The 12,123-nt window shown below is 38.7% G+C and overlaps 1 pseudogene; it reads left to right on the top strand.

Annotated features, from left to right (window-relative positions):
- The first annotated feature begins 283 nt into the window (after positions 1–283).
- Positions 284–393, top strand: LOC112209393 (small nucleolar RNA U3; annotated as a pseudogene).
- Positions 394–12,123: the final 11,730 nt, after the last annotated feature.

Raw genomic sequence — 12,123 nt, 5'->3', positions numbered from 1 at the left:
ACAACACATTACTGAAATAAATTTAAGAATACTTAAATGAATTGAAATATATTAGTGTTAATAAATTTGAAAACTTAATGTTGCTATAATGTCATACTACCCAAATAAATCTATATATTCAATGCAATCTCTAGGAAAATTCCAATGACATATTTTTTAAAAAAGAAAAAGCTAATTCTCAAACTCATATGGAATTGTGAGTGCCCCCTAATAGCCAAAACAATCTTGAAAAAGAAGAGTAATTTTGGAGGACTCACACTTTCTGATTTAAAAACTTCTTACAAAGACTACACTTTCAGGGATCATTTCTATAGTTCATTCCTAGAGAAATTTCTCTGAACATGTAGAGCATGAAAAACTAATTATGGAAAGGGAAGACCATTACCAGCCAGTACAAAAACACAATGAAGTACACAGACAAGTTACACAATAAAGCAACCACATAAACAAGTCTGCAAAATAACCAGCTAACATCATGATGACAGGATCAAATCCAAACATATCAATACTAACTTTAAATGTAAATGGGCTAAATGCTCCAATTAAAAAACACAGAGTGGCAAGCTGGAAAAAGAACCAAGACAAATTTATATGCTGTCTTCAAGACACTTATCTCACATGCAATGACACACATAGGCTCAATATAAAAGGATGGAGGAAAATTTACCAAGTAAATGGACAACAGAAAAAAACAAGGGATGCAATCCTAGTTTCTGAAAAAACAGACTTTAAACCAACAAATATCATAAAAGACAAAGAAGGGCATTATATAATGCTAAAGAGTTCAACTCAACAAGAAGAACTTACTATCATAAATATATATGCACCCAACACATGAGCACTCAGATTCATAAAAGCAAGTTCTTAGAGACCTTCAAAGATACTTAGACTCCCACACACTAATAATGGGAGACTTTTACACCCCACTGGCAATATTAGACAGATCATCAAGACAAAAAATTAACAAAGATAATCAGGACTTGAACTTGGCAGTAGATCAAATGGACCTTATAGAAATATATAGAACTTTCCACCCCAAAACAAGAGAATATACGTTCTTCTTATCACCACATGGAATTTACTCTGAAATCGATTACACAATCAGAAATAAAATACTGTTCAGCAAATGAAAAATAACTGAAATCATAACAAACAGTCTCTCAGATCACAGCACAATCAAATGCGAAATTCAGACTAAGAAGTTTACTCAAAACCATACAATTACATGGAATTTGAATAATCTGCTCCCAAATGACTTTTGGGTAAATAATGAAAGTAAGGCAGAAATCAAGAACTTCTTTGAAACTAATGAGAACAAAGATACAGCATACCAGAATCTCTAGGACACAACTATAGCACTAAATGCCCACATTGAAAAGTTAGAAAGAGCTCAAGTTAATAACCTAAACAACTAAGGAACTAGAGAATCAAGAGCAAAGAAATCCAAAAGATAGCAGAAAACAAGAAATAACCAAAATCAGAGCTGAACTGAAGGAGATAGAGACATGAAAAACCATTCAAAATATCAACAAATCCTGGAGCTGATGTTTTTTTAAAAATTAATAAAATAGACCACTAGCCAGACTAATAGAGAAGAAAAGAGAGAAGATTCAAATAAGCACAATCAGAAGAACAAGGATGATACTGCACTGACCCAACAGAAATACAAACAACCATTAGAGAATATTATGAACACCTCTATGCTCATAAACTAGAAAATCTGGAAGAAATGGATAAATTCCTGGACACACACATCCTCCCAGGACTGACCTAGGAAAAAATGGAATCCCTGAATAGAGCAATAACAAGTTATGAAACTGAGGCAGTAATAAATGGCCCACAAACCAAAAAAAAAAAAAAAAAAAAGCCCAGGGCCAGATAGATTCACAGCTGTAGTCTATCAGATGTACAAAGAAGAGTTGGTACCACTCCTACTGAAACTATTCCAAAAAATTGAAGAAGAGGAACTCATCTCCAACTCATTATATGAGGTCAGAATCATCCTGATACCAAAACCTGGCAGAGATACAACAAAAAAAGAGAAAACTTTAGGCCAATATCCTTGATGAACATTGATGTGAAAACTGTCAACAAAATAATTGCAAACTGAATCCAACAGCACATTAAAAAGCTTATCCACCAAAATCAAGTTGGCTTTATCCTCAGGATGCAAGGTTGGTTAATCTATGCAAATCAATAAATGTGATTCACCACATAAACAGAATTAAAGACAAAGATCACATGATTATCTTAATAGATGGATAAAAGGCTTTTGATAAAATTCAACATCCATTCATGTTTAAAATTCCCAATAAACTAGATATTGAAGGAACATACCTCAAAATAATAAGAGCCATCTATGAAAAACTCGCAGCCAACATCAGTGACTGGGCAAAAGCTGGAAGAATTCCCCTTGAAAACTTGCACAAGACAAGATGTTGTTTCTCACCACTCTTATTAAAGATAGTATTGGAAGTTTTGGCCAGGGCAATCAGATAAGATTAAGAAATAAAGAGCATTCAAATAGGAAGAGAGTAAGTCAAACTATCTCTGTTTGCAGATGACATGATCTTATATCTGGAAAACCCCATGGTCTCAGCCCAAAAGCTTCTTAAGCTGATAAACAACTTCAGCAAAGTCTCAGGATACAAAATCAATGTGCAAAAATCACTAGCATTTCTATACACCAACAACAGTCAAGCCAAGAATAAAATCAGGAACAAACTCCCATTCACAATTGCCACAAGAAGAATAAAGTATCTAGGAATACAGCTAGCTAGGGAGGTGAAAGACCACTATGAGGAGAACTATGAACCACAACTAAAAGAAATCAGAGATTACACAAACAAATGGAAAAACATTCCATGCCCATGGATAGGAGGAATCAATATTGTGAAAATGGCCATATCGCCCAAAACAGTTTATGGATTAAATGCCATTTCTATTAAACTACCATTGACATCCTTCACAGAACTAGAGAAAACTATTTTAAAACTCATATAGAACCAAAAAAAGAGCCCAAATAGCCAAGGAAATCCTAAGCAAAAAGAACAAAGTAGGCCAGGCATGGTGGCTCATGCGTGTAATCCCAGCACTCTGGGAGGCTGAGGCGGGCAGATCACAAGGTCAGGAGATCGAGACCATCCTGGCCAACATCGTGAAGCCCCATCTCTACTAAAAATACAAAAATTAGCTGGGTGTGGTGGCGTGTGCCTGTAGTCCCAGCTACTCAGGAGGCTGAGGCAGGAAAACCACTTGAACCCAGGAGTCAGAGGTTGTAGTGAGCTGAGATCACCCCACTGCACTCCAGCCTGGTGACAGAGTGAGATTCTGTCTAAATAATAATAATAAAAAAGAACAAAGCTGGAGGAATCATGCTATCTGACTTCATACTATACTACAGGGCTACAGTAACCTGTTGGGAGCAGGCCCCCCAAAATCTGGCCAGAAACTGGTCCCAAAACTGGCCATAAACAAAATCTCTGTAGGACTATAACATGTTCATAATGGCCTTAATGCCCAAGCTGGAAGGTTGTGGGTTTACAGGAATGAGGGCAAGGAAAACCTGGCCCACCCAGGGCAGAAAACCACTTAAAGGCATTCTTAAGCCACAAACAATAGGATGAGTGATCTGTGCCTTAAGGACATGCTCCTGCTGCAGTTAACTAACCCAACCTATTCCTTTAATTTGGCCCATCCTTTCATTTCCCATAAGGGATACTTTTAGTTAGTCAAATATCTATAGAAACAATGCTAATGATTGGCTTGCTGTTAATAAATATGTGAGTAAATCTCTGTTCGAGGCTCTGAGCTCTGAAGGCTGTGAGACCCCTGATTTCCCACTTCACATCTCTATATTTCTGTGTGTGTGTCTTTAATTCCTCTAGTGGCGCTGGGTTAGGGTCTCCCTGACCAAACTGGTCTTGGCAAGTGGCGTCCATCATGGGGGCTGGAATCCAGGTTGAAGGGTCACTGGAGCAATGGTTGGAATGGAAAACTAGCTGGAGGACACCTGAGTACTCTTAAAGAAATCCCGTGGTAAGAAGGGGAGCTCGGAAGTGTCAGGGTAACAATGGGACAAGTGTGGGGTCTGGTTCATTTCACCTTGGAACTTTTTCACACTGATGAGGAGGAGGAACAAGAGTATAGCAAAGTAACAGAAGAGGTTACAGAGCATGTTTATTTGCCAGCTAAAGCTAAAGCGGCAAAGGAGGGAGAGGTTCATCGCTACCTTTCTACACCTCCTCATTGTTATTTTGAAGAAAAAGACCCTCCAGATCTTTCTTTTCCAGAGAGCACTGGGTGAAAAGTAGTCTCCCCAGTGACTGTTTGAGCAGTGCCTCAAGCAACTGCTTTTAGTTCTATTCAGGCAGGAATTCAGCAAACTAGATGAGAGGGTGATTTAGAGGCTTGGCAGTTCCCTGTTAGAATACACCCCCAGATCAAGAGGGAAATATTATAGCTACACTTGAGCCTTTTCCTTTTAAATTACTCAAAGAATTTAAACTAGCTATAAATCAGTATGGACCAGGTTCTCCTTTTGTAATGGGACTGTTAAAGAATGTTGCTGTTCCCAGTCGGATGATACCTACTGACTGGGATGCTCTTACTCGAGCTTGTCTAACTCCTGCTCAGTTCTTACAATTTAAAACTTGGTGGGCAGATGAAGCTTCCATTCAGGCTGCTCAAAATGCCCAGGCCCAACCTCAAATTAATATAACTGCAGACCAGCTTTTGGGGGTTGGTGGCTGGGCTGGTTTAGATGCACATCTGGTCATGCAGGATGATGCCATAGAACAGCTTAGTGGAGTGTGCATTAGAGCTTGGGAAAAAATCACTTCAGGTGGGGAACAATACCTTTCCTTTAGTGCTATAAAACAGGGACCAAGAAACCATATGTTGATTTTATAGCTCAGTTACAGGAGTCTCTTAAAAAGATGATTGCAGATTTGGCTGCTCAGGATATACTGTTGCAGTTATTAGCTTTTGAAAATGCTAATCCTGATTGCCAGGCTGCTCTGTGACCTATCAGAGGGAAAGCACATTTAGTTGATTATATCAAGGCCTGTGATGGTATCGGAGGTAATCTGCATAAAGCTACTCTGCTAGCACAGGCAATGGCAGGACTGAGAGTGGATAAAGGAAATACTCCATTTCCTGGAGCTTGTTTTAACTGTGGGAAGTATGGTCATACTAAAAAAGAATGTAGAAAAAATCAGGGAGTCAGGCTGCCAGATAGGTGAAAAAAGAAAAAACTGCTGAGCCTGAAATATGTCCAAAATGTAAAAAAGAAAAACATTGGGCTAATCAGTGTCACTCTAAGTTTGATAAAGGTGGGAACCTGGTTTCGGGAAACACCATGAGGGGCCCGTCCTGGGCCCCATTCTAAACTGGGGCATTTCCAGCTCAGGCCATTACCTCACACCAGTACAATGTCTGTCCCCCACCACAGCCAGTAGTGCCACAGTAGATTTATGCTGCACAAAAGCTGTGAGCCTTCTGCCTGGGGAACCCCCGCAAAAGGTCCCAACAGGAGTCTGTGGACCCTGGCCAGTGGGGACAATAGGATTACTTTTAGGAAGGTCTAGTTTAGGTTTAAAAGGGATACAAATACATACAGGAGTCATTGATTCAGATTACAATGGGAAAATTCAAATTGTTATATCTACTTCTGTTCCCTGGAAAACAGAGCCAGGAGAGTGCATAGCACAGCTCCTGATTGTGCCATATGTGGGAATGGGGAAAAGTGAAATTAATTGAACAGGAAGATTTGGAAGCACAAATAAACAAGGTAAAGCAGCTTAGCAGGTAAATCAAATTACTGATAAACGTCCTACCTGTGAAATAACTATTCAGGGAAAGAAATGTAAAGCTTTGGTAGATATAGGAGTGGACATTTCAATCATTTCTCTACAGCACTGGCCATCCACATGGCCAATTCAACTGGCTCAGTTTAACATAGTTGGAGTTGGTAAAGCCCCTGAAGTATAACAAAGTAGTTATAGTTTGCATTGTGAAGGGCTTGATGGACAACTTGGGACTATTCAACCAATTATAACTTCTGTACCTATAAATTTATGGGGAAGAGATTTATTACAACAATGGGGAGCACAAGTTCTAATTCCAGAACAATTAAATAGCCCTCAAAGTCAACCTACAATGCATGAAATGGGGTATCTCCCTAGTATAGGACTAGAAAAGAATTTGCAAGATTTGAAAAAACTGCTTCAAATGGAAAAACAAAGTTCTCTCCAACAATTAGGAAATAATTTTTGATGGTGGCCATTGTTAAGCCTCCAGAACCTATACCTTTAAAATGGTTAACAGATAAGCCAATTTGGATAGAACAATGGCTGCCAAGTAAAGAGAAACTGGAGGCTTTAGAGAAATTAGTTACTGAACAATTAGAAAATGGGCACATAGCTCCAATATTTTCCCCTTGGAATTCTCCAGCTTTTGTAATTAAGAAAAAATCAGGCAAATGGAGAATGTTATCTGACTTAAGAGCTATCAATTCAGTTATACAACCAAGGGGGCATTACAGCCAGGATTGACTTCTCCTGCTATAATTCCAAAAAATTAACCTTTAATAGTCATAGATTTAAAAGACTGTTTCTTTACTATCCCTTTAGCTGAGCAAGACTGTGAATGGTTTGCATTTACAATTCCTGCAGTAAACAACCTGCAGCCTGCTAAGTGTTATCATTGGAAAGTGTTGCCACAGAGCATGTTAAACAGTCCCACAATTTGCCAGACATATGTGGGGCAAGCAATTGAACCTACTTGTAAAAAATTTTCAGTGTTACATTATTCACTATATGGATGATATACTTTGTGCTGCCCCCACTCGAGAAATATTACTCCAATGTTATGATCACTTGCAAAATTCAATTTCTCTTGCTGGTTTAATTATAGCTCCTGACAAAATTCAGACTACTACTCCTTACTCCTACTTGAGGAACTTAGTAAATGACACTACCATTGTGCCACAGAAAGTAACTATACATAGGGATCAACTAAAAACATTAAATGACTTTCAGAAATTACTAGGGGACATTAATTGGATACGACCTGCTGTAGGCATTCCTACCTATGCCATGAGTGATCTGTTTTCTATCCTTAGAGGAAATCCTAGTCTTACTAGCCCTTGCCAATTAACAAAGGAGGCTGAGGTTGAGTTTCAGCTGATTGAAAAGCAAGTCCATAAGGCTCAAATAAATAGATCCAGAGAAGACTCTAGATTTGCTAATTTTTTCAACTCAGCATTCACCTACTGGTGTTATTGTCCAAGAACAGGACTTAGTAGAGTGGCTTTTTCTTCCACATACTAATTCATGGACTCTAACTCCTTATTTAGATCAAATCGCTACTATGATAGGGATTGGGAGAACTCGGATTGTTAAATTACATGGATATGATCCTGGAAAAATTATTGTCCCTCTCATGAAGGCACAAATACAGCAAACTTTTATAAATAGTCTTACTTGGTAAACCCATTTAGCTGACTTTGTGGGTATTCTCGATAATCATTTTCCTAAAATGAAGCTGTTTCCATTTTTGAAATTAACTAATTGGATTCTCCCTAAAATATCTAAATTTAAACAAATTGAAGCTGCTGAGAATGTCTTTACAGATCAATCTAGTAATGGTAAGGCTTCTTATTTTGGCTCAAAAAGTAAAGTTTTCCAGACATCCTATACTTCAGCTCAAAAAGCGGAGCTTGTAGCGGTAATTGAGGTATTGACTTCTTTTGATATGCCTATTAATGTGATTTCTGATTTTTCATACGTGGTTCAATCCACACAGTTAATTGAAAATGCTCAGTTATGATTTCATACAGATGAACAACTGATGACTTTATTTACTCAATTGCAAACAGCAGTTAGAAGTAGAATGCACCCTTTTTACATCATGCACATTAGGGCTCATACATCTCTTCCAGGACCTTTGACTGAAGGTAATCAAAAGGCTGATCACCTAGTTGCTAATGCAATATCTAATGCTAGACACTTTCACAATTTAACCCATGTTAATGCTTCTGGTCTCAAATGCAGATACAGCATTACTTGGAAAGAAGCTAAAGCTATTATCCAGTGATGCCTAACTTGCCAAATGGTACATTCCTCATCTTTTACAGGAGGAGTTAACCCTTGAGGATTGGAATCTAACTCTCTTTGGCAAATGGATGTCACACATGTTCCCTCATTTGGGAGACTAGCTTATGTACATGTATGTGTGAACACCTTTTCTCACTTTGTCTGGGCTACATGCCAAACAGGAGAGTCTTATGCCTGTGGTAAACGTCACCTTTTGCAGTGTTCTGTGGTGATGGACATTCCAGCTTCTATTAAAACAGATAATGCCCCAGGCTATACTAGCCAAGCTCTAGCTACGTTTTTCTCTATGTGGAATATTAAACACATTACTGGTATCCCATACAATTCTCAAGGACAAGCCATAGTGGAAAGAATGAATCTCTCCCTAAAACAGCAGTTGCAAAAGCAGAAAGGGGGAGACAGAATATGGAATCCCACAGATGCAACTGAACCTAGCATTATTAACTTTAAATTTTTTGAGCCTGCCCAAAGGCCAGATGTTATCAGCAGCTGAACAGCATCTACAGAAACCAGTTGCAAAGACAGAAGCAGAACAACTGATTTGGCAGAGAGATCCAATAACAAAAATTTGGGAAATAAGTAAAATAATAACTTGGGGTAGAGGTTATGCTTGTATTTCTCCAGGCCAAAATCAACAGCCAATTTGGATACCATCAAGACATCTGAAACCTTTTCATGAGCCAGATGCTGAGGAAGAGATTCCGGGATGATCCTGAGGAACCCCCGGTTGCAGTAATGTTGAGACTGACGCTGAGGAGGACCCCAACTGTCACAAGCAACACCCCTCCAACACAGCCACCCACCTGGGGACAGATCAACAAGCTGTCACAGATGGCAGAAGAAAATCTGAGGAAAGCAGGACAACCAGTCACAACAAGTAATTTAATGATAGCTATGATAGCGGTTATCACCACTGCCATGAGTATTCCTTCAACAAGGGCTGAAACAGAGAACAAATATACTTATTGGGCATATTTATCAATCTTGGCTGGCAAAAATGCCTGGATATAATCACTTTATGATACAGTTACATCTGCTTTCTGATCTCAGTATTTACCATGATAAATCTGCTCCCATAAGCTGGTTTTTTGAAAAGATCAACAAAATTGATAGACTGCTAACAAGACTAATAAAGAAGAAAAGAGAGAAGAATCAAACATATGCAATAAAAAATGATAAAGGGGATATCACCACTGATCCCACAGATATACAAACTACCATCAGATAATACTATAAACACCTCTATGCAAATAAACTAGAAAATCTAGAAGAAATGGATAAATTCCTGGACACACACACCCTCCCAAGACTAAACCAGGAAGAAGTTGAATCCCTGAATAGACCAATAACAGGCTCTGAAATTTAGGCAATAATTAATAGCCTACCAACCAAAAAAAGTCCAGGACCAGGTGGATTCACAGTATAATTCTACCAGAGGTACAAGGAGGAGCTGGTACCATTCCTTCTGAAACTATTCCAATCGATAGAAAAAGGGAATCCTCCCTAACTCTTTATGGGGCCAACATCATCCTGACACCAAAGCCTGGCAGAGACACAACAAAAAAAGAGAATTTTAGACCAATATCCCTGATGAACATCGATGCAAAAATCCTCAATAAAATACTGGCAAAAAGAATCCAGCAACACATCAAAAAGCTTATCCACCATGATCAAGTGGGCTTCATCCCTGGGATGAGAGGCTGGTTCAACATATGCAAATCAACAAATGTAAGCCAGCATACAAACAGAACCAAAGACAAAAACCACGATTAGCTCAATTAATGCAGAAAAGGCCTTCAAAAAAATACAACAGTGCTTCATGCTAAAAACTCTCAATAAATTAGGTATTGATTGGACGTATCTCAAAATAATAACAGCTATTTATGATAAACCCACAGGCAATATCATACTGAATGGGCAAAAACTGGAAGAATTCCCTTTGAAAACTGGCACAAGACAGGGATGCCCTCTCTCACCACTCCTATTCAACATAGTGTTGGAAGTTCTGGTCAGGGCAATAAGGCAGGAGAAAGAAATAAAGGGTATTCAATCAGGAAATGAGGAAGTCAAATTATCCCTGTTTGCAGATGACATGATTGTATATTTAGAAAACCCCACCATCTCAGCCCAAAATCTCCTTAAGCTGATAAGAAACTTCAGCAAAGTCTCAGGATACAAAATCAATGCGCAAAAATCACAAGCATTCTTACACACCAATAACAGACAAACAGAGAGCTAAATCATGAGTGAACTCCCTTTCACAATTGCTTCAAAGAGAATAAAATACCTAGGAATCCAACTTACAAGGGATGTGAAGGACCTCTTCAAGGAGAACTACAAACCACTGCTCAACAAAATAAAAGAGGACACAAACAAATGGAAGAACATTCCATGCTCATGGATAGGAAGAATCAATATTGTGAAAATGGCTATACTGCCCAAGGTAATTTATAGATTCAATGCCATCCCCATCAAGCGCCAATGACTTTCTTCACAGAATTGGAAAAAAACTACTTTAAAGTTCATATGGAACCAAAAAAGGGCTTGCATTGCCAAGATAATCCTAAGCCAAAAGAACAAAGCTGGAGGCATCATGCTACCTGACTTCAAACTATACTACAAGGCTACAGTAACCAAAACAGCGTGGTACTGGTACCAAAACAGAGATATAGACCAATGGAACAGAACAGAGCCCTCAGAAATAATACCACACATCTACAACCATCTGGTCTTTGACAAACCTGACAAAAATAACAAATGGGGAAAAGATTCCCTATTTAACAAATGGTGCTGGGAAAACAGGCTAGCCATATGTAGAAAGCTGAAACTGGATTTGTTCCTTACATCTGATACAAAAATTAATTCAAGATGGATTAAAGACTTAAATGTTAGACCTAAAACCATAAAAACCCTAGAAGAAAACCTAGGCAATACCATTCAGGACATAGGCATCATAGGCATGGGCAAGGACTTCATGTCTAAAACACCAAAAGCAATGGCAACAAAAGCCAAAATTGACAAATGGGATCTAATTAAACTAAACAGCTTCTGCACAACAAAAGAAACTACCATCAGAGTGAACAAGCAACCTACAGAATGGGAGAAAATTTTTGCAATCTACTCATCTGAGAAAGGGCTAGTATCCAGAATCTACAAAGACCTCAGACAAATTTACAAGAAAAAAACAACCCCATCAAAAAGTAGGCGAAGGACATGAACAGATATTTCTCAAAGGAAGACATTTATGCAGCCAACGGACACATGAAAAAATGCTCATCATCACTGGTCATCAGAGAAATGCAAATCAAATCCACAATGAGATGCCATCTCACACCAGTTAGAATGGCAATCATTAAAAAGTCAGGAAACAACATGTGCTGGAAAGGATGTGGAGAAATAGGAACACTTTTACACTGTTGGTGGGACTGTAAACTAGTTCAACCGTTGTGGAAGTCAGTGTGGCAATTCCTCAAGGATCTAGAACTAGAAATACCATTTGACCCAGCCATCCTATTACTGGGTATATACCCAAAGGATTATAAATCATGCTGCTATAAAGACACATGCACACATATGTTTATTGCGGCACTATTCACAATAGCAGACTTGGAACCAACCCAAATATCCATCAATGATAGACTGGATTAAGAAAATGTGGCACATATACACCAAGGAATTCTACGCAGCCATAAAAAAAGGATGAGTTCATGTCCTTTTTAGGGACATGGATGAAGCTGGAAACCAGCATTCTCAGCAAACTATCGTAAGGACAGAAAACCAAACATCACATGTTCTCACTCATAAGTGGGAATTGAACAACGAGAACACATGGACACAGGAAGGGGAACATCACACACTGTGGCCTGTTGTGGGGTGGGGGGAGTGGGGAGGGATAGCATTAGGAGATATACCTAATGTAAATGACGAGTTAATGGGTACAGCACACCAACATGGCACATGTATACATATGTAACAAACCTGCACATTGTGCACATGTACCCTAGAA

This window comes from Pan troglodytes, chromosome 4 (genome assembly GCF_028858775.2).
Source record: "Pan troglodytes isolate AG18354 chromosome 4, NHGRI_mPanTro3-v2.0_pri, whole genome shotgun sequence".
Taxonomy (NCBI): Eukaryota; Metazoa; Chordata; class Mammalia; order Primates; family Hominidae; genus Pan; species Pan troglodytes.
This window is presented reverse-complemented; position numbering and strand designations above follow the sequence as displayed.